At 42.4% G+C, this 18,393-nt stretch overlaps 1 protein-coding gene across 10 annotated transcripts in view; it reads right to left on the reverse strand.

The window, feature by feature from the left end:
• The window catches only part of FBLN2 (fibulin 2), a 106,364-nt gene that overhangs the window by 85,332 nt on the left and 2,639 nt on the right, over window positions 1–18,393 (reverse strand). For 3 of the 10 annotated variants that reach the window (XM_056337906.1, XM_056337902.1, XM_056337903.1), the window contains exon 2: window positions 1,523–1,667. The exons of 1 other annotated variant lie outside the window; for it this stretch is intronic. The gene's annotated coding sequence lies outside the window, so the exon portion shown is untranslated. Of the gene's footprint in view, window positions 1–1,522; window positions 1,668–6,560; window positions 6,622–9,423; window positions 9,575–14,217; window positions 14,340–18,393 lie in introns of those variants that run through there. 6 more of the 10 variants (XM_056337904.1, XM_056337905.1, XM_056337907.1 and 3 more) reach the window with 6 other exon arrangements.

Here is an 18,393-nt window from a genome sequence, read left to right on the forward strand (position 1 = left end):
ACACGCTGGCAACAGAGGGCTCAGCAAAGGGGCTGTGCGTGGATGGGGGCACTGCAGCAGCTGAAACACGCCAAGCACGCTGCTGCGGAGCCTCTGACAAACCAAGGTTCGGCTTCTCTTAGGACAATGCAAGTGCAGTGCCCATGCACAGGAGGCTCAGCGGGTGCTTGCAGCTGAGCCAGGGTCATACAGCTTTGCTGCAGAAGGAGCCTAACTTTCTTTTTAGTGAAAATAAATGTGTTTGTTATTGATAAACTTTTTTTTTTTAACACCACCAAGTTTCAGGTGAATATATATGCAGCTCGAAAACACGGTTAAATAATTCAGCTGTTTCCACGACAGCCAAAAAAATCTGGGAAAAGATTAAAGCAAACTCAGCAACAGCCACTCAAAAAACGTTTCCCAAGGCACAGCCAACAAAAACTTGTCAAAGCTCATAAGTTATGAACTAATTTGCACAGCGAGAGCTCTTCTGGCAGCAGGCAGGCAGAGTGTGTCCCTCAGCTCCACAGCACCTCAAGTAGCTGCATGCATGTGGAGACAGCCTCAGGAGATGTGGCAGCAAAGCCCCAGTGACAGTCCTGCCCCAGGTGCCATCACCAGTTCACTGCTCTGGGCTTAGGTGAACACTGTCAATACTGGTAGCTGCTCTGATAAGCAAAGGAAAGAATTTTTTCTCATTTAAAGAGCTGCACTCCTCCCTTCCCTCTCAGGAAGAAACAAACCCCCCGTTTCCACAATGCTCCCCATTATTTAGATACTTTTTGGTGAGAAACCGTAAGTAACTCAAGCAGAACATACCCCTGTACAGTCTCATAACCATGCTCCACAAAAAGCATCCTTTCAAGGTCCTGGATTACATTTCTCTCTCTTCTCCTTTCTTTCTCTAATCTTCCTCCAGGATACCCCAGTCCTCTACCCCTTCCCAATGTTCTACAGAGTTCACATATTTGCAGGGCTGCTGCTGACTCTCACGAAGGGGAAAAAAAAAAAGCTGCAACCTCAAGGACAATGGCACGCAAAATCTGAGCATCTCATCTCCACTTCCTCTGTGATCCCCCCTCCCCTTTTCTCCTTTCCTCAATGAAATGACTACGATGGTACGTAGAACTTTCTGCAAGCAACAGATTTAAACTTTGGGTTTATCTGTATTCTTAATCCAAACTTCTACTGCGCACGAGTCCTGCCAGCACTTCAAACACCTCAGCAGTGACAGTAAGTAACACAGATCATCTCCTTTTGTGGGGAAACATGCCGGTTAAAGCATCTGGGCATTAAAGAGAAGCACATCTGGGTACTATCTATTTCAGGCAGCCTTGTTGGAACAGTTGAAAATGAAAATTCCCCCACCCCCACCTCAAAATACAAATTAGGCAAAAAGAAAGCCTACTATTTAACTGGCAGCTTAGCAAGTGGCCTTTACTGCCCTGTGCACTGCCATGTGCCAATTTGGAAATAATTAATGACTGTTTGCATTGAAGGAAGACCGAAGGGAATGGCTACACAGTTTTCCACTGCCTACCTGTGAGGCAAAGCTGCTCACCAGTCAGAGGAGGGGTGGTTCCTGTATCGCCTGAACTTCAACTTCAGAACTGAAGAATTTGACTTGAGGCTCTCCAGAGTAACTTGGAGGGGTTTGCTTCAGTCTGCCAATTAATTCCAAATGACTGTCAAAACAAAATGTCAATACAGTAAGTGTGTAGTAAATAATTTTTCAGTAAATATGTCCTGACCTTGTCATTATCATGATTAATAGTGAAATTCTATCTGCTGACAGTGTGAAAATAACACGTATTGTGCAGTGAACATTTTATAGTATCTTACTAATTTGGTTCGCAGTTCCTCCACGACTTTATTTATAGAGAGCTCTGTCAACGTACCTCTTTTGATCCACAACACACAGAGTTGCTCTCTACAATCAGGATTTCTCTAGGAGTACTGTGAATCTTTACATGTTCCCCTCAAAAGGCACAATGATTTTTCACAGTGTAGCAAAATCCCCAGAAGGACCCAAGATCAAACTCTTTTCCTTTATGACTCAACAGGATCCAAATCTGTCCCTCAAGAGAGTAAATGTGCTGTCAGCAACCAACTGTAGCAACAAACCAACTCCTTTCATTAGCTGTACTCTGCTCCACAGCTGAGAAAATACATGTTCCGCTCTCCCAGCTGCAGAATGCACCTAGCTGCAACTTGCACGACAGCAGGTGAACTTCTGCACACCCACTGTCCTGCCTGTGCTTTGGCTCTTAAACAAATTACACTTAGAGACAGCACACAAGGCCATCCCTGTCTTTATTCCATACAGAGAGGGCATTCTCTGCCCTATTCTTCTGGATAAAGACCGGGGGGGTGGGGGGGGTGGGGCGCGGAATGGAGAAGGAAGACTCCCTAGCTTATTATAACTGGTTGATAAAATGCTAGCTCACATTTATCCATCTCAAGCACACCACAGGGTGATCCTTCTCAGGTTTTGGAGGTATCATTGCTGTCGTCTTCACCTCCACCTCACACTTTGAGGAAATATCTCTTTCTTGAGTCACTGGGATTATATTTTCTCCGTTACAGTAACTGTTCTCAGAATTTTCTTATTTACAAAATTTTCAGCCCTCTGTGTAGCCCTGAGCACACTATTACTGCTGGAATCATACCAGATTTGTTAGGTCTGTCCTCAGCAGTGATCCCAAGAGTTTGCTGGGCTCTTATCTGAACAGATTCTTTCTGTTAGAAGGAAGGAACAAGAATAAGCAGCACAAGAAGAAGCAACTGTCCTGACCACTACTTCTACCTATAAAGCTTATCCAGAGTAAGGCTGGCACGAACTAAGATCTTCAAGCTTCACTGCAGGACAGGTTGCGTAGGACTTCTACTGCCAGAGGCCAGTCCGTGCCTGAACCTGCACACAAGAACCACGGATACAGGATGAAACAAAGGTGTGCAAAATACAATGGTGGCTGCATCTCCCAACAGAAACTGGTACCAGTATCACTAAATAGTCATCTCTTTTGCTTTGCTGCTGCTCAGCCCAATTTCTTGATTCTCCAATCCTATGGTTTTCTATAAGCCATAAAGGGAAGACAGGGTTTCTAAACTCTATTTAGATACATTTAGATACACAAAAACTCCACAAAGACAGGCCTGTAATTTTGCACTGAAAATCGTTCAGCTAATTAATGTGGCTGAGTATCTGCCCAGATTTTTTTTTGGTATGAAGGAACTCAGATTTACTTCAGCACTGACACACATGTCTTCTCTCCACCCACACCACGAGACAATGGACTGCAGACAAAAGCGTATCTGTAGAAAGTGGACTGCATGTACCATGAGGCATATTGCCAATTATAAATTAATGAAGTCCAGAAAAGGCAACAATGATCATTCCTCAGGAACAGTTTCCTCTCATATGGTGACTAAAGAAATCCCATATCAGGGTTATTATATAAACCAATTAAATTCTTTAGCTAAAGCAAAAAATTATTATTTTAATGGAGGAAAAACTAGAACATTTGGCTAAAATGTTCTCACAGAAATGTTAATTACCACAGGCATTAAACAAATGGAAATCAAAGCCTACCATTTGTAGAGCACTTTCAAAAGTTTTAATGCAAAAAATGTGCTGGAAAGAAACCTTCAATTTTTCCTCATGAATGAAAGCAAATCCCTGTAAATGAAGCTACATCTATCATGCTGCTAATCAGTCAGCAGCCACAGATGTAATCCATCAATCAAAACTGTTCCTGCACAAACTTTCCATAGAAGATAATGGAATTAATTTGGTTTGTTGGATACCAAAATGCAAAAAGATGCCTGCTCTGCTATTTAATCTCAGAGCCTACCATTCAGAAACAATAAGGCCAGATGTAACTAATAGAAGTTATGCTTGCAATACCTCCCATCTTCCACCCTGTGTTTATTCTTCACTGATCCTCAAAGACTGGGAAGAGTTCTAAGAGAAGTTGAGAGTTGCTGTGTGACTCCCACTTTGGTAAAGTGAACTGTCCTCCACTTCACTGGCTGGGCATCAGGCTGAGGAAGGTTTTGCTCCTCAGTGGCCAGTGAGTCCTTGAAGTGATGGGACGAGCAGGATGGCGTCCCATGCACCCAACACGCACACACTGCCTGGGACCTTTTATTGTATCTGCTGAAGCACAAAATTATATCAACTAAACATGATGCTGACCAGGAGGATTATCTAGATCCTACAAGACAAACACGATCTGGATGTATAGTGCTTTCAGCCTTATTTATCCTTCAAGAGATGCCAAGGCCACTAATGCTACTTCATTTACTGAAGATTAAAATCTAGAGAAGTGTTTCAGAGGAGGCATCATACTAGATGTTGGAGAAAGTCTGGTTTGTTTCTTCAGTGATAAGACCTGTTCTCTTCCAATCAGAAAATTTAGTTATAATTAACCTGAAATAGATTTAAAGCTATTTAGAGGCCGTCGTAAGATGAAAGCACTGACTGGTTCTTTGAAACTCATAAAAAGAAAATATCTAGTATTAATTCTTGCTGAAAGGTTTCAACATAAACAGACATATAAACATCTAAATAGGCATATTTCTGATGCTCCCCTGGCATGCTTTTGCTCACTTAGAAAGGTGCACAACCCTTTTGTCTCCGGCACATGTGGAACTTTTCCTGGATCCTGAACTTTTCCACTGATTTCAGTAGCTTTGGACCAGATCCAAATTGTCCAAGGTGTAACCTTAATTGGGAAGATAATTTCCTGGTAATAGGAGTACTGGTTTTTTCTGTATAGCACACAGAATCTCAAACTGTATGCCTAAATACATTTTAGACAACTTCTGCCCTCAGATGCACATCTGTAGTTCTTGCGTTCATAATGATTTGTGGTTCCGTACCATATTTACACTACAAACCAGAATGAATATTCGAAGAGCAAGTATTGTTTACTTTGTAAGTAATACATTACATTTTCTATTGCCACAGGAAGCTAGTATGATCTGCTGTGTAAATATGCAACCCATACTCCTGAATATTTTAAGTTACTGATCATCAACAGATACAAGTCACCCCATGATAACCTGCAACTAAAGGCAGAACATTCAAAATTAGAAATCTCGGCCATCGAGAAATGTTGATATTGCAAAATTTGGCTTTGTTTTAATGGGGAACAAAATGGAAGTTTTACTTTAACTATTGCCCAGAAGAGAACAGGTGTCACCACTGAAGACCAACCAGACTTCTCCAACATTTATAAGAAAACGGCAGCTCCTTTCAAATATACTGAAACGTAAGCTAGCCTCCTATTTTTGTATAAATTTTTTGGGAAATGAAAACAGTGTTGTAAACTTTGCTTTTCACATCAGGCTGCACCCAGGTATTCCTCTGATGCTGGAGGGATAATCCAGAGCAATCAACTGAGAAGCGTGCTATTTCGGCATTGAATTATATACATGCAGGTATTCCCATTAACATAAAATGCTGATTGAGTATTTTTATATTTTACCTCATAGAGGTGCATATAATTTAAACAACAAGATTATTTATTTTCCTTTCACAACATCTTGTTTTTGTTGAACATACTAACCAAACAGTAAATTGAATCTGATTTTTATTACAATGACCAATACTCCACTAAGGTGGTATTGACTAGTGCGGCCCATTTGTTTGGTCTTGGTACATTAAAAGACATATATATATGTTTTGGTCAATTTTCTCCTGGAAATGGAGGAAGTTATTTTATTTTCCAGCTGAATAAATACTACAACTGTAAAGTTGATTTAAGCAAGGGGAAAGAAATCATTAATATAACAGAAGAATGAGCTGATGCTCTCTCCTTCACACTAGTTATGCACAGTCCAGCACATAACTGGCAAGAAAAATTAAGATGACAAATTTACTAATACACTAAAGATGAAGTCTCCCAAAATCACAGAACTTTTAATATTAAAAACAAAACCAAAAACCCATGCAAAAACATGGCAAAAACCCCAAACACCAAGGGAAGTAAAGAAAGTGAAGTGAGAAGTATTCCAGCTTTCCAGTCTTCTCTTAAATCCTCCTCTTGGTGCTTCCATGAACGCAGTCTCCAAGGCTGGGCTAACGTGCAGCGGTGCGGCAGAAAGAGGCACCTGCAGAGAGCCTTCCTGTGGCATGACCTTGCCTCACCCCAGAATGATTTTAAACACTTTGGCAGCCCAGTCAGACATTCACACCCAGCTGACTGATTTTGGAGGCTGGGAGAGGGAAGATTTTCACCAGATTTCCAGTAATATAAAGGTAGTACAACTCTGCAGAGACCATTCTAAAAGCAAGTTGCTGATACAGTGATCTTGGGTATTCAAAGTACAAAGAGTAAGAGTAGAACAAAGGGGACCATGGATTTAAATTCTCTGGAGATCACACATTCAGTTTAATTTCAGTTTTCCAGAAGTTACCTCCCTGATGAAGATTCCTCTACAGTCAATGGAGAGCTGGGTAAAACTTCAGAGGACAACTAATATCACCGATAATCTGTTTATGATGGATGGATTACCCCCTAGATGTGAGCTTGTCTTTATGCCCCATACGGGGACCTTACATGATTAATTACCTTGTTTTCAGGTAGATAAAGCTGAAGAGTCTGTCATTTTTTCAGTTTGCAAAGGAGAACTCTGCAGGGAATGCGAACAAAATTTATAGAATTGTAAGAAAGACAGACAAACTGAAGGGGATATTCCTTCACCAAGTGTGGACCACAAAAGTGCAGATGCCAGTGAGGAGAAAGCAATCGTTCCCTGAGAGGCCAACTGGAAGCATCACAGCAGAGCTCTGAAAAATGATGGATTCCATCATCCTAGCAGTTCCTGGTCATTTAGAGGAATGGAGAAGGAAAGTGGTGCAACTTCTCACAACTCTGCCAGTCCTCCTTGGTTTGACTTGTAAGATTAACTTTATGCAGGGTGCAAGATGTGTATCATGATGGAGATGTTCTGCTCAGCTCTGTAGGGTGGGCTACATTATACATTGACATGGTAAGGACCGTCAGGATTTGCTTTTTCAGTGCTTCCACACTATTCTCAGAGATCAAAAGCTCTATCAATTAAAGAAGACAGAACTTTATTGCATGGAGACAGGATGAAGACACAGCCAATCTATCTGATTATAAATGTACCATAGTCTTGTTATACAGAGACTACTGTCAGTATACACTGACCATATTATGTACTGACCGTTGTCTTCCAACTCCTGATATATAAGATTTCCTGTTTGGGATGTTTAACAACAGTAAGTGTTCAACTTCAAAATAATGTGACGAGAGAGCTTTCCACGTTACCTTCCAATACGTACTACCACCTCAGCCTACAGGCACTGTTTTCTCCTTCAGTAGAGGATTTCAAGTTGTTTGACTCTACCGTGTTTATTTACACAAATACTATTCCTTTCTTACAGATGGATATGATCTGTTGAAGACCTGGAACATTTTATCCCATAGCAAAACTCATTCAAAAGTACCATCTGTTCTTCCTGCAGGGGCACAGTAATGCCAGAAACTGTTTAACGTTCCATAAATTAAGACCATATAATGGATAGCTCATTGTTAAAGTGAAGCAAGGAACCGTTTGGAACCTGATGACAGACATTTTGCTGGGATTTTGACTTAAAAATAGTATCCAGTGTATTATTTTTGCTTTGTTTCTTTAAAAACTTCACATTCAATATTAAACAGCAAAGGCGTGTCACAATCTAGACCATTTTAATGCCTGGCTTTATCCCCACTTCCATCAGTGTCAGCAGGGTCCTTTCTAATAACTTCAGGGGGAGGCTTGGACTGGGCCAATGGGTTAGAACAGATTCACTGAAAAACCAGATTCTGTTCTCATTTACCCTGGTATGCATCTGCTGTATCTGCATGATATACTTCCTAAGAGAACAGAATTCTGTCTACAAGTTTAAGAGCCATTAAAGTATGTCTTATTTTATAGATGTTACACTAATATATTACACTCACACACATACGCAAACAGCTCCCAACCCCGCCTTTCACTTACTGGTAAGAAACCCTAGCCAGAAGGGAACTTCCATTTGCTATTCCTTTCTACATCCAAATGCTAAGCCATGCAGATGTTTAATCAACAAAAAGGCTGGACATAAAATCTTGCTTATGAGTATGTGTCATTTGAGTCAACATTAAAAGAGCTTTCATTCACCATTCATACAGAAAAAAACACAGATTAAAAGAAAAAAAAAAGTCTACAACAAAAAAAATATAAAACATGCACAAAATAAATCAATAGTGCTTAATTGGAAAAAAATGGCACAATAAAATCCTCCACCCAAGAGTGGGACTCAAGTGGCACTCTGCCCGGTTCTCTGGGCTTCCCGGGGACAGGCAGTCCTCCCTAACATGCAGCCCTTGTCACACGCGCCGGGAGCTGCGTGTGAGCTGTGCTCCAGAGGCTCAATGCAAAAGTTACACTTCTTAAATCAGAAAACTACTATATACTGGTGCATTTCAAAACCCGTTAGGGAAACAGAGAAGTAGATGACACTTACATGCTCTAAGCAATAAGAATTACAATCTAAAACCTGAGCTATTTAAGCACATAAAGTCATCATTTAAGACTATGTATGTAAGCATATGCAATTATTATAATCTCTTTGTGAAGCTCTCACATTGCTATGATAAAATTCACAAAAGCATAGCACTGTTAGCCCAACCATTACTATTCCCAGAGACAATGCATATATTTTTCCATCACATCAGATCCTGGATGGTGGGGGAAGGGCAGAGTGGTGGGGAGGGGGGAAATGCAACTTGAGAAGTGGTAAGTGTGTCAAAATCTAAATTACTTGGAGATATTTTGCAGCACAATCATCCTTTATGCTTATGCAGCTCAGCTCATATGGCTCACATTCAGCCTGTCACAGTGAATCATTGCTACTTCTTGACTTACATTAACAAAAATAAACCTAACTTTCGCTTCAGTATGTGAGGTAAAATGCTCTCTGAATTCCCAGTCAAAAGGCCAGAAGCAGCATTAAAAATAATGGGTTTTGTAAGAAGCTCACTTCTGAGGAGAACATAAAAAAACAGTCCATGAAGATCTGACTAATAGCACAAACACATGTGTTGCTTATGGAGTATTTGCAAAAAAAAATATCCGTACTGCAAAAGCTTTGTCCACGAGCAGAGCAGACACAGCTTTAGCAGTCTAACTAACAAAGCAAATCCACCCCTATCTACTTAAGTCTATAAACTGCATCAAACAGAAGATATTTAACAAGAGTGATGAACAGTTAGAAAGCAAATCTGGAAAACAAAGTACAAAATCAAAGAGAAACACAGCCAGATACAATCTTTGCAACTAGCAGAACACAAGGCACAAAGCAAAGCCAGCACTAAAACAAAGTTATTTTACACTTCTCCCAGCAAATTTGCAACAAATGTCCAGTTACGAAGGATTTCTGCTGACCTGTGGATATGCAGCAATGTAGATGCAGTGACTTTTCCTATCACCTTTTGTTCCCAGCCATGTCAGCTGTGCTCTGCTCCAAGTGCTGCTCACACTCCCAAATCCCCTTTTCCAGCTCTATCTTAGGAACTGCCCAGATTTTGTAGTGTAATCTGAGCAGGGAAGTACCATGTGCCTATGATATGGTTAATTCACTTTTTACCCCCTGCAATGTCTAAGGAAGCTGCTTCGCATTTCAAAGCCATGCCTACAGCCTCCTGACCAAGGTACAGCCAGAGCAGCACTGGGGCTGCCTCCTGCACCCAAATGGGGCTGTTAAACAACTCGTTCCCACCTACCAAACCTTGGGATGGGGGATTCACTGGCTGCTGAGGCCCTTTTCTCCCTTTCCCCAGGTGCCCAGTGCAGAGGGACCACAGCCCCCACATCAAATGAGCCAGCCCTCCTTGCTCAGGGCCACCACCACAGTGCTGGGGGCATCGCTCTCCCCATGGCCAATACCATGGCAGTCCACTGAGACAGCTCTGGTAAGGCCCAGTGTGACCCCCTGAGACCCAGCAAAGCCTGGGCATCTGGTCAGCGATCTTTGGGAGTGAAGACGTTACATGGGTTTAGCTGCAAGACTCATCCATTCCTCTCTAGTGTTGCCATCAGCTAAGTAAGAAGCAATCGCAGTTTCTTCTGCTAACAGAGGAAAACTTTCTACTACTATGAAAAACATAAACTAAAAAGCCTCTAAACTGTCTTTAATTAATTATTCTGTTAATACTCTTTTACAGTTATTAATCTATTTCTGGTTTGTATTTGCATCATCATCATGCTTAATGATGAGAAGACTGCACTTCCGAGAAGAAGAAAATGCCTCTTGCTCCCAAATACTGCACAGGGAAGCGTTAACCCAGTTGCGAAGCTGCCAAACATGCATGGTGCAAAGAAGAAGGGGTAGAGTAGTCCTCACGTTCTGTCACTCCTGCTCGTCCCACCCCAGCCCCACCATCTAAGTGCTGCACACCAAAGCCCAAGTGATTAACAACTAGCACCAATCTGGTGTAGGCTTTTCCTGAACGTTCAGGTCTTGAAAAGGGTAAAATGCAAGCTGTCAATGGTTGTGCTATTCCCCAAATTTCTTGAAAGCAAATTCCATGTAATCCCAATGTCAACATTGTCAAAGTCTCAAACACTGACAAATCAAATTACACAGGGAGGCGGAAGGAGCCCCACTTGGCAAAAAACCCAGGAGGTTGCTATTACTTTCTCTGCCAACCCTAGGCAGATGGGGGGGAACAGCTATAGCTGCTTTTAAACAGCTGGGAAGGGGCCCCTGAAAGAGATTAAAGGGGAGCAACAGTCAGGAATCGTGGAAAAGGAAGGACATAAGAAACAAAGATGGCAGAAAATAGAAAAGCTTTGGGGGAACTTCAACTCTTGGCCAGAAGGCGGCAAAGCAGTTCCATGTAAGGAACCTCCTTTTTAAATTCTTGGCTTTGTGAGTAACACCTGCAAATAACTTGGGTGGAATGTCTAACAGTTGCATTCTGCATCTGCGGAGTTTTCCTTTCTTCAGACTCCAAACCTTTACTCTGAAGCAAAGGTGCAAGTTGCATCTTCCTTGTTGCATAGCTTAATAAACTAGCTATGTTTGAAATCAACATGTAAGGTAACACTTGAAATAAGGTACTATATATGACTGTTTCAGAGAAAAAATATATATTCTTCAATGGTGAATTGAAGATCTCAGCTGAGAAATTTGATCTTCACCAGTTATAATGATTGCTTACAAAAAGGAAGTGAAGTGATCTCAAAGGTTAGGAATCGCAGCCAAGAGACATCTCTCTTGCTGGCTGGCTGCGTTTATAGCCACAACCTGTACCTCTGCCAGGCACAGGCATCATCTCCACTGTGCCCTGGGCAGTGCTCCGTGGTCCTCACCCCATTAACATGGGACTCTATGCCTCCCACCCCTGATTCATGTCAGTGACCCCTCTGATTTCTGTGCACCTCAAGCCCTCCAGGTCAGGGCCAGGCGGCGAGGGCTGCACAGCTAGGGCAGGTCACAGCTAACTGCAGGAAGCCAGCTCTTCACTGCCTAATTTCATTAGCCTGTAGAACAGGCTATGATTTGCTGAAATGATGATTAATCAGATCTTATTTTTCTCTAAGGCAGTTAATGAACAGCCAACTAAGTGTCTCAGTAATTCTGAAATAACAAAGGAGTACTCCTCAAGTGACAACTAGCCGCTACTTAACAGCCCAAGCTAGCATCCCAGCAATAGGCAGCCTGGCTGGAAGGGCAGAAGATAAGTGACTAGAATGTCCTTCCACGCACATCATCACAAAGCCACCATTTTTTCCTGCTTCCCTTAGAGCTCAGAGGCCCTGTACTGGGCACTCTGCAAGGACTAAGCATGCCCCACCACCCTCCTCCCCTCATTGCTTGCTCCCAGGGATTTGGGTTTTTTTCTGTACACCAGGGGGCTGCGGACACCCTCATTCCCAGCTGCAGCTCTGCAGAGGGAACCGACCACTGCCTCCAGCCCATCCCCTGTGTCCATTGCTGCTCCTCAGGCCTGCAAACGGTGAGGGGGGGCAGGGAGCACAGCCAGGGGACGGGTGACTGGCTGGGATGCCCAGGAGGGAGGGCAGTGCACTGCTATAGCAGCCCGACATCCAGCTGGAAGAGCCTGGGCATGCCCAGCCTGCCAGCTCAGTAGGGCAGCAACTGTGTATCCTGCAGTTCAGTTCATATCTTTTCCAGACTCCAAATAAATCCGTGAATGCTTAATTTTGATCATATAAATCAGGATAAGATTAAGATATATAAATACAGCTTAGTGCAGTACCCAAAAAGCAAGGAATGACATTTTTAAAAGAATCCACAATCTTGCTTTTTTGAAGTATTTCTTCATTGGGAATTGTGCTGGAGCAAAGAATGCAAAACTCAGAAGTTTCCAAGAGGGGGTCATGTGAAATTACTCTATTTCAAGATTTTCCAAATCACTAACATTTTGATTCTAAATGTATTTGCAAGAATCTGCCAACAAACCATTTTTCACCATCAAAATAGACAATTTTTTTGCAGTTTCTAACTGTCCTCCTTTTTTCCAGGTTTAAAAAAAAGTATTTTTTTTAGAGAACTTATACCATTTCTGTAGGAACTTCTGCAATCCACAATGACATTGCATATTTTTTCAAATAAAAAGCAACCTCCCCCCCAAAAAAAAAGAACAAAGAACATCCTTTGTTTCAGACAAAGAATTTCAGGAGAAACCACAAAATATTCAAGCAAAACATTAAACATTTGATTTTCCACCCATTTTGCCAACAGTCTAAGTTTTCCCATAGTTCTAATATCAGGGTCAACAAGGAGGGGAGGGGAGGTAGGTCAGATGGATGACACTCTGCAACTTAAAATTTGTACTAATTGAATGAAGATGAAAACAGGATGTGATTTGCAGAAAACATTTTTCTTCTTCAACTTAGCTTTTCTTTTAATGAGGAAACAAGACCTACTTAATTTACTCATCAGGAAAAAATGCCATTGAAAAACAAACAGTTGTGTTATTACACAAATCTGCGGGTGTGCTCCTGCCCAAGTGCCTGCCTGCGAACACCTAGCTCTGCACCCCATCCTAGGAACTAATATGAATGCCATGTGCTTTGCACTCTCAGGGCCAGGGCCCAAACATTAGCATGTTACTGATGGCAGATGTTACTTAGTCTCTGGAAGTTAGTTTTAGGAAAGCAGTCTTAAGAAATGGGAACATTTCATTTTAAACCCAGTGGAGACTATTTTATTAACACAGACACATGCTTGCTTGATACACATGCTTGCGTGATATACCTCACCACCTATTGTAGGGTGGTTTTTTTCCAGTGGAAAGACTTATCACAACTGGGCAGCACGTGGAACCTTGGTTGCATGTTTGAGCACCACACTGCCCAGCACTGCACAAGCATGCAACAAAACACTGTTTCTAGCCTCAAGAGATAAGCAACCTCAAACTACAGAAATGTAACCTAGAATTAAATACATGCAACTGTCTGGTCTAGGGGTATGCTTCATCTTCATGATAAACATCATAAAGTGCTAATTTATTTTTTCACGCTTTACAGGAGAGATTTCAGTAAATATATACCTGGGAGTTTCCTTTCTAATTATTAGCATCTTAGTTCATTTTATTTAAACCTGGGAATATAAGTGATGCACTCAATCTATTTGCCCAGACTGAAAAGACACTATTACATGTTCTTGTTCTTTTACACATCCTAAAATATTCAGACACTTGCAGCACTCCAGGGTATAGTGTACTATGTCAACAATTTGAGAAGAATGCAAAAATCTTAATAAAAAATTAAGGGATTGCTAATCACGTGCACAGGACATACCCTTTTGGATATGCAAGTAGCTACGCCAGGAACCAAACAGCATGTCCGAAAGCAGACTGCATTTTTGGGTTTGCTCTAAAGGCAAACTAATGTTTCAGAGCATTCTTCAGTTCCTCTTACTGAGTGGATCCATTTACACTCTTTACCAGTTCAGAACTGAGGCGTAATCCCTCAAATCGATCTGCTTTGTACAGTGTCAGATGATATCCTTTCCAAGTAGCCATCCAAGTTTTATACATTAAATCACACCCAGTCTTTCAAGACCATCAGACAGGATGTTGTACTGATTATATGACAGGGCACCACGCATGAGGCAGATTAGTTTAGAATAGGAAAAGATGACACGCTACCAAATGTAAGTGTCCTGGTTATGAAAATTAAATAAATAAAAAATACGCCTCGACAGACCTGGTAAAGCCACTGGGCAAGCCTCAGCAGCTCAGTAAGAAAGATGTTCTCCTCCAACAGTGACTGCATTAGGCTGTTAGTGCGCCGTGGTGACTATCCCCTCCTCGGCTGCAGCTGTGCTGGTGAGACCTCCAGCTGCCTGTCCTTACCACGAGCAGCAACAGCCCAGCTCCCTTCAGATGGGGCTGGTGGAGCAGCCTCTCACAGTCCTCTCTAATTCACTTCAGGAAGGAAAGAGACAAACCCAAAAGACAGCAGGATTATCTTCAATAGTCTAATTAGTGGCTTGAGATAATCCACTTGATTTTGCCTAAAGCAAATTAGGAAGTGCTCCTGTGAACGACGCAGCCAGCAGATAGGACTGCTACCTCCTGACAAAAGGCAGTGACAGCAACGGCAGGCAGTGGCCTGGCACAGCCGTTACCAGAGGAAAAGGTCTGTCTGGTAGTGGTCCGAGAGGTTGGGTATCTGCACAGATGCCCACCCTTGACCCCAGTCTCAAGGTGTTTCAGAAGGTGCAAACCAGGTCCAATAACTCTGCCCAGGAGAGTTGCTAGCATCTTCTCTGCCAACTCGTTTAAATGCCAGCAATACATTCAGCACAGCAAAACTGTATTAAAAATAAAATAGAATTGGGCTTTGGTATCAAAAATAAAATCTGGCAGCCTGTTCCCATGCAAAATCCATCAAAAGTGATACATTTGTGGAGGACAGCTGGAACAAATCCATGACATTTAATGACATGGTAAAAGCAAACCTTGAACAAACAACTTTAAATCATTTGAAATACTACTGTGAATAGATGAAACTTTACAGTGCTCACATATTACAATAATTCATCACTTCTAAACAGTTGGTTTTAATTCTTAAAAAAAATCATCATTTGCAGAAGTGGTTGTTGGTTGGTTGTTTTTTTTTCCCATTCCAGACATATATTTAAAGTAGCATTCTCCTATGAAAAGGTTTCAGGCTACACAACACTTCAGAGTTTTAAACGCATTCCATCTCTCTCCTATCTAAAGACTCATGACACCAGCAAAACAGTACTTTTCCAGCTTCTATCTTCTTTCTCCTTTTTTTAATAAGTAATCTGTCCTCCAAAGCCCAGTGCACAGTGCAGAAAAGCTAAAGTCTCAGAAAGTTGTTTCTATAAAACACTTCAAATGGGATTGTCACAGAAACACAGACAACAGATTGCCTTTTAATTTAAATGGGAATTCAAATCCCATAGGCATCCTCTAAACCTCTGTCCATGCATGTATATCCAGCACCATCTTAAATGGTTCACAAATCCTCAGGTGAAAGAACAGCTCTGTCCCCCCATGGGCAAAAAAGTTGTTCAATCTGAACCACACAGACACCCTGAAGGAGTTCAGCTGGTCCCACTTGTGATGGCTGCTGCAGAGCACCAGTGACCTGTGAAATTTCCCAGAAAGAACTGTTAATGGGACCTGAGCTGGGGGATAAGGTACCAAGCTGAAATGATTTAGGACTGCATGAATGTGAGTGTAAGGGGCACATCTTAAGCTGATTCTGTCTGACAAACGTGGTTAAGTTGATATTGGACAAATAGCTCAGCTCTCATTTCAGTAAAGCCCGGGGGACACGCCAACAGTCTCTCCTGGACATGGCTATAGCAGGAGTTGGCAGAGGACCAGCAGCTGCCTGGTAGTCCCCCACCGCATGTCTGGCAGGAGGGACAGAGAGAACATTCACTGTGCTAGTGCAGACTCAGCTAATTTAAGTCAAAAACAAAGGTGGTTTGAGCTAACCTGGCTGACTTTGCAGCGAGGTAGATTAAGAACACCCATAAGACCCTTTCTGCCACCTCTGCTGGGGATATAATCTTTGCTGGTTTTATTTTCTATTTCCAAAAAGTCATGTATCCATGCCCCTGGCATTGCTTTTTCTCTCTCCCTCCACCACCAGTCTAGACAAAACTCCATTAAGATCCTTTTTCGACTATACATGTACAGGTGTAAGGGGTTAGCAGTTGCTAGAAGGTTTCATCGATACAGGAAAAAATGAGCTCCTTGTCTCCCAGGTGTGTCCACTGAATAGAGTCAACTAAAACCAGAACTGAAGTTTCATGCTAAGAATGCTAAGAATAAAAAAAGAAAAATAAATTCCTACTGAAATAGGCAGTAAAGAGCCTGTGAGGTGAGAAGGGACACTTTTTAAGCCTTTACTTCACAAAAAGGAGCATGTGACACGCTTCTTCATGACTTCGTCTCTCCAGGGTCCCCTGAGCCCAGACCACCTCCAGACCGCAGAAGCAGGGTTGCTGTCCATCATGCCTGAGGCGGGCCACGCAGCTGTACCACGGTGGGACCGCTGGCGCAGAAGCACTTCCCACGCTCCTGTCTCCACCCACGTCTCTACAATACCGGATGCCTGGCACTGGTTTGGACAGCTCGGCAGTCATTGCCTGCCTTCATTCATAAAAATGAGACCACACTGATGAAAGCCACAGGCTCTAGTGCACCCAGCTAAAAAAGTCAGTGACATCTCCCGGTCAAGCATTTACTTCCACAGCCTCCCCTACGCGGGAAGCTTGGAGGTCACATCTGGACAATGAAGTCAGGGAGAGCTGCATGTGTGGATCAGTGACAGTGCTTAAACTTCCCCCTGATTTTGGATTCAATCCACAGAGTTAATTAGCAAACAAGACAGACATGTATGTATGCCTTAAAGCAGACCAGGAGACGTAATTAACACAACTTCATTTTCATGAATAATATATTAGGTTTGTAACACACAAGAATTCAATGGTAACTCAAAGGGTCTGGTCTTGCTCTAATTATGTTCAACAGAAGAAGGAGTGGATCCAGGCCACAAGTGAGCTGCAATTTCTTCATATCCAAGTGGGATATATGTTTGTTTCAACAGTTTGATTTCTTGCAAAAAGACTGCAATAATGTAAGCAGAAGAAAACAAGCCACTTTTTGGAAAGCTCCTTTCAGGAGTCTCTTCTTTTAGCTCCTGATCTATATGAACATGAAATTGGAAAAGGACCTCTTGGGATATTAAATCCAGACCCCTGTATTAAAGGCAACGTGTCACTCCCAGCAGAAAGGAAGGTTAATATTATGCCAATGAGCTGGAAGGAAATCCAAATTTCTAATGCAAGAGAATGAGGGGAAAAGCTAAACAAAAGCGAATGCATGATACCATATCTCTATATCAGAGCTTTATTCTAAACACACGGGCTGTTGGTACATCTAAGAGGAGACAAGAAGCAGAATAATTAAGAGTCAAGGTTCTTTCCACCACTAGGGATCTGCATGTAACTTAGAACTAGAAACACCTCAGTGCAGTTCAGCCCTGGGACAGAGGAGAAAGGGGAGCTCCCAGCAGGCGCAGCCCTTGCCTGGGGCAGCATGAGGCCACCTGAGACCATGGCTGTCCCAAGGTCAAAGGCTCATGGAAGAAAGAGACAAGGAGCCCCGGCACTGGTGAGCCAGCTAGCAGCAGTCTGGTTTCTTCTGCTGAAAAGCTAGAAGGCAGCTGTAGGAAAGCATGTGCCCCGCTGTAAGTCTTTCCAGCAACCATAGAAATCTCTGGATAATTTAAGGGACACTTCTGGTTTTGCCAGAAGCAGTTAAATCCCACCTCTTACCCACAAACTAGGGGAAGAAACTCCCAGGCATGGAAAAATTTCCAAAGAACAGCTTGAAAGAAAAGACCAACATTGTAAACATTTGTCATCTCCCAGAATAAAGGAAAGGCGGCAGCTGTGAAAGGCGTGGTTGGCAGTAGGTTTGGTTTGGTTTACACAGGATGGAAAATCTAAAGGCGCAAGAATGATGAGGAAGGACAGTCACGGTACCCTCCATACCCGATAGTCTCCATGCAGGCTTTGAGAACTGAGAGGAGATACCAGACACTATAGCAATGAGAGCCACAGGAGTCCTTAGAGGTTCCAGCACACACACAAAAGGCGCAAAAAGCATAATTTTTAACATGGAGTGAAAGAAGGTCACAGCTTGTAGATAGGATGTAATTACTCTTTGGTCCTGCAAATCCAGAGGAACAGGCACCTACAGGGCTGGAGTGGTCCTGACAGCATGGAAATCCCCCAGCACTGTCCCACTTGTTGAGGAACTGTCCAGCAAAACAAATTATTTCTGAGATATGTAATAACAGGCCTCAATACCAAAACCAGAGAGATAGCAG

This window comes from Falco biarmicus, chromosome 4 (genome assembly GCF_023638135.1).
Source record: "Falco biarmicus isolate bFalBia1 chromosome 4, bFalBia1.pri, whole genome shotgun sequence".
In the NCBI taxonomy this organism is placed as follows: domain Eukaryota; kingdom Metazoa; phylum Chordata; class Aves; order Falconiformes; family Falconidae; genus Falco; species Falco biarmicus.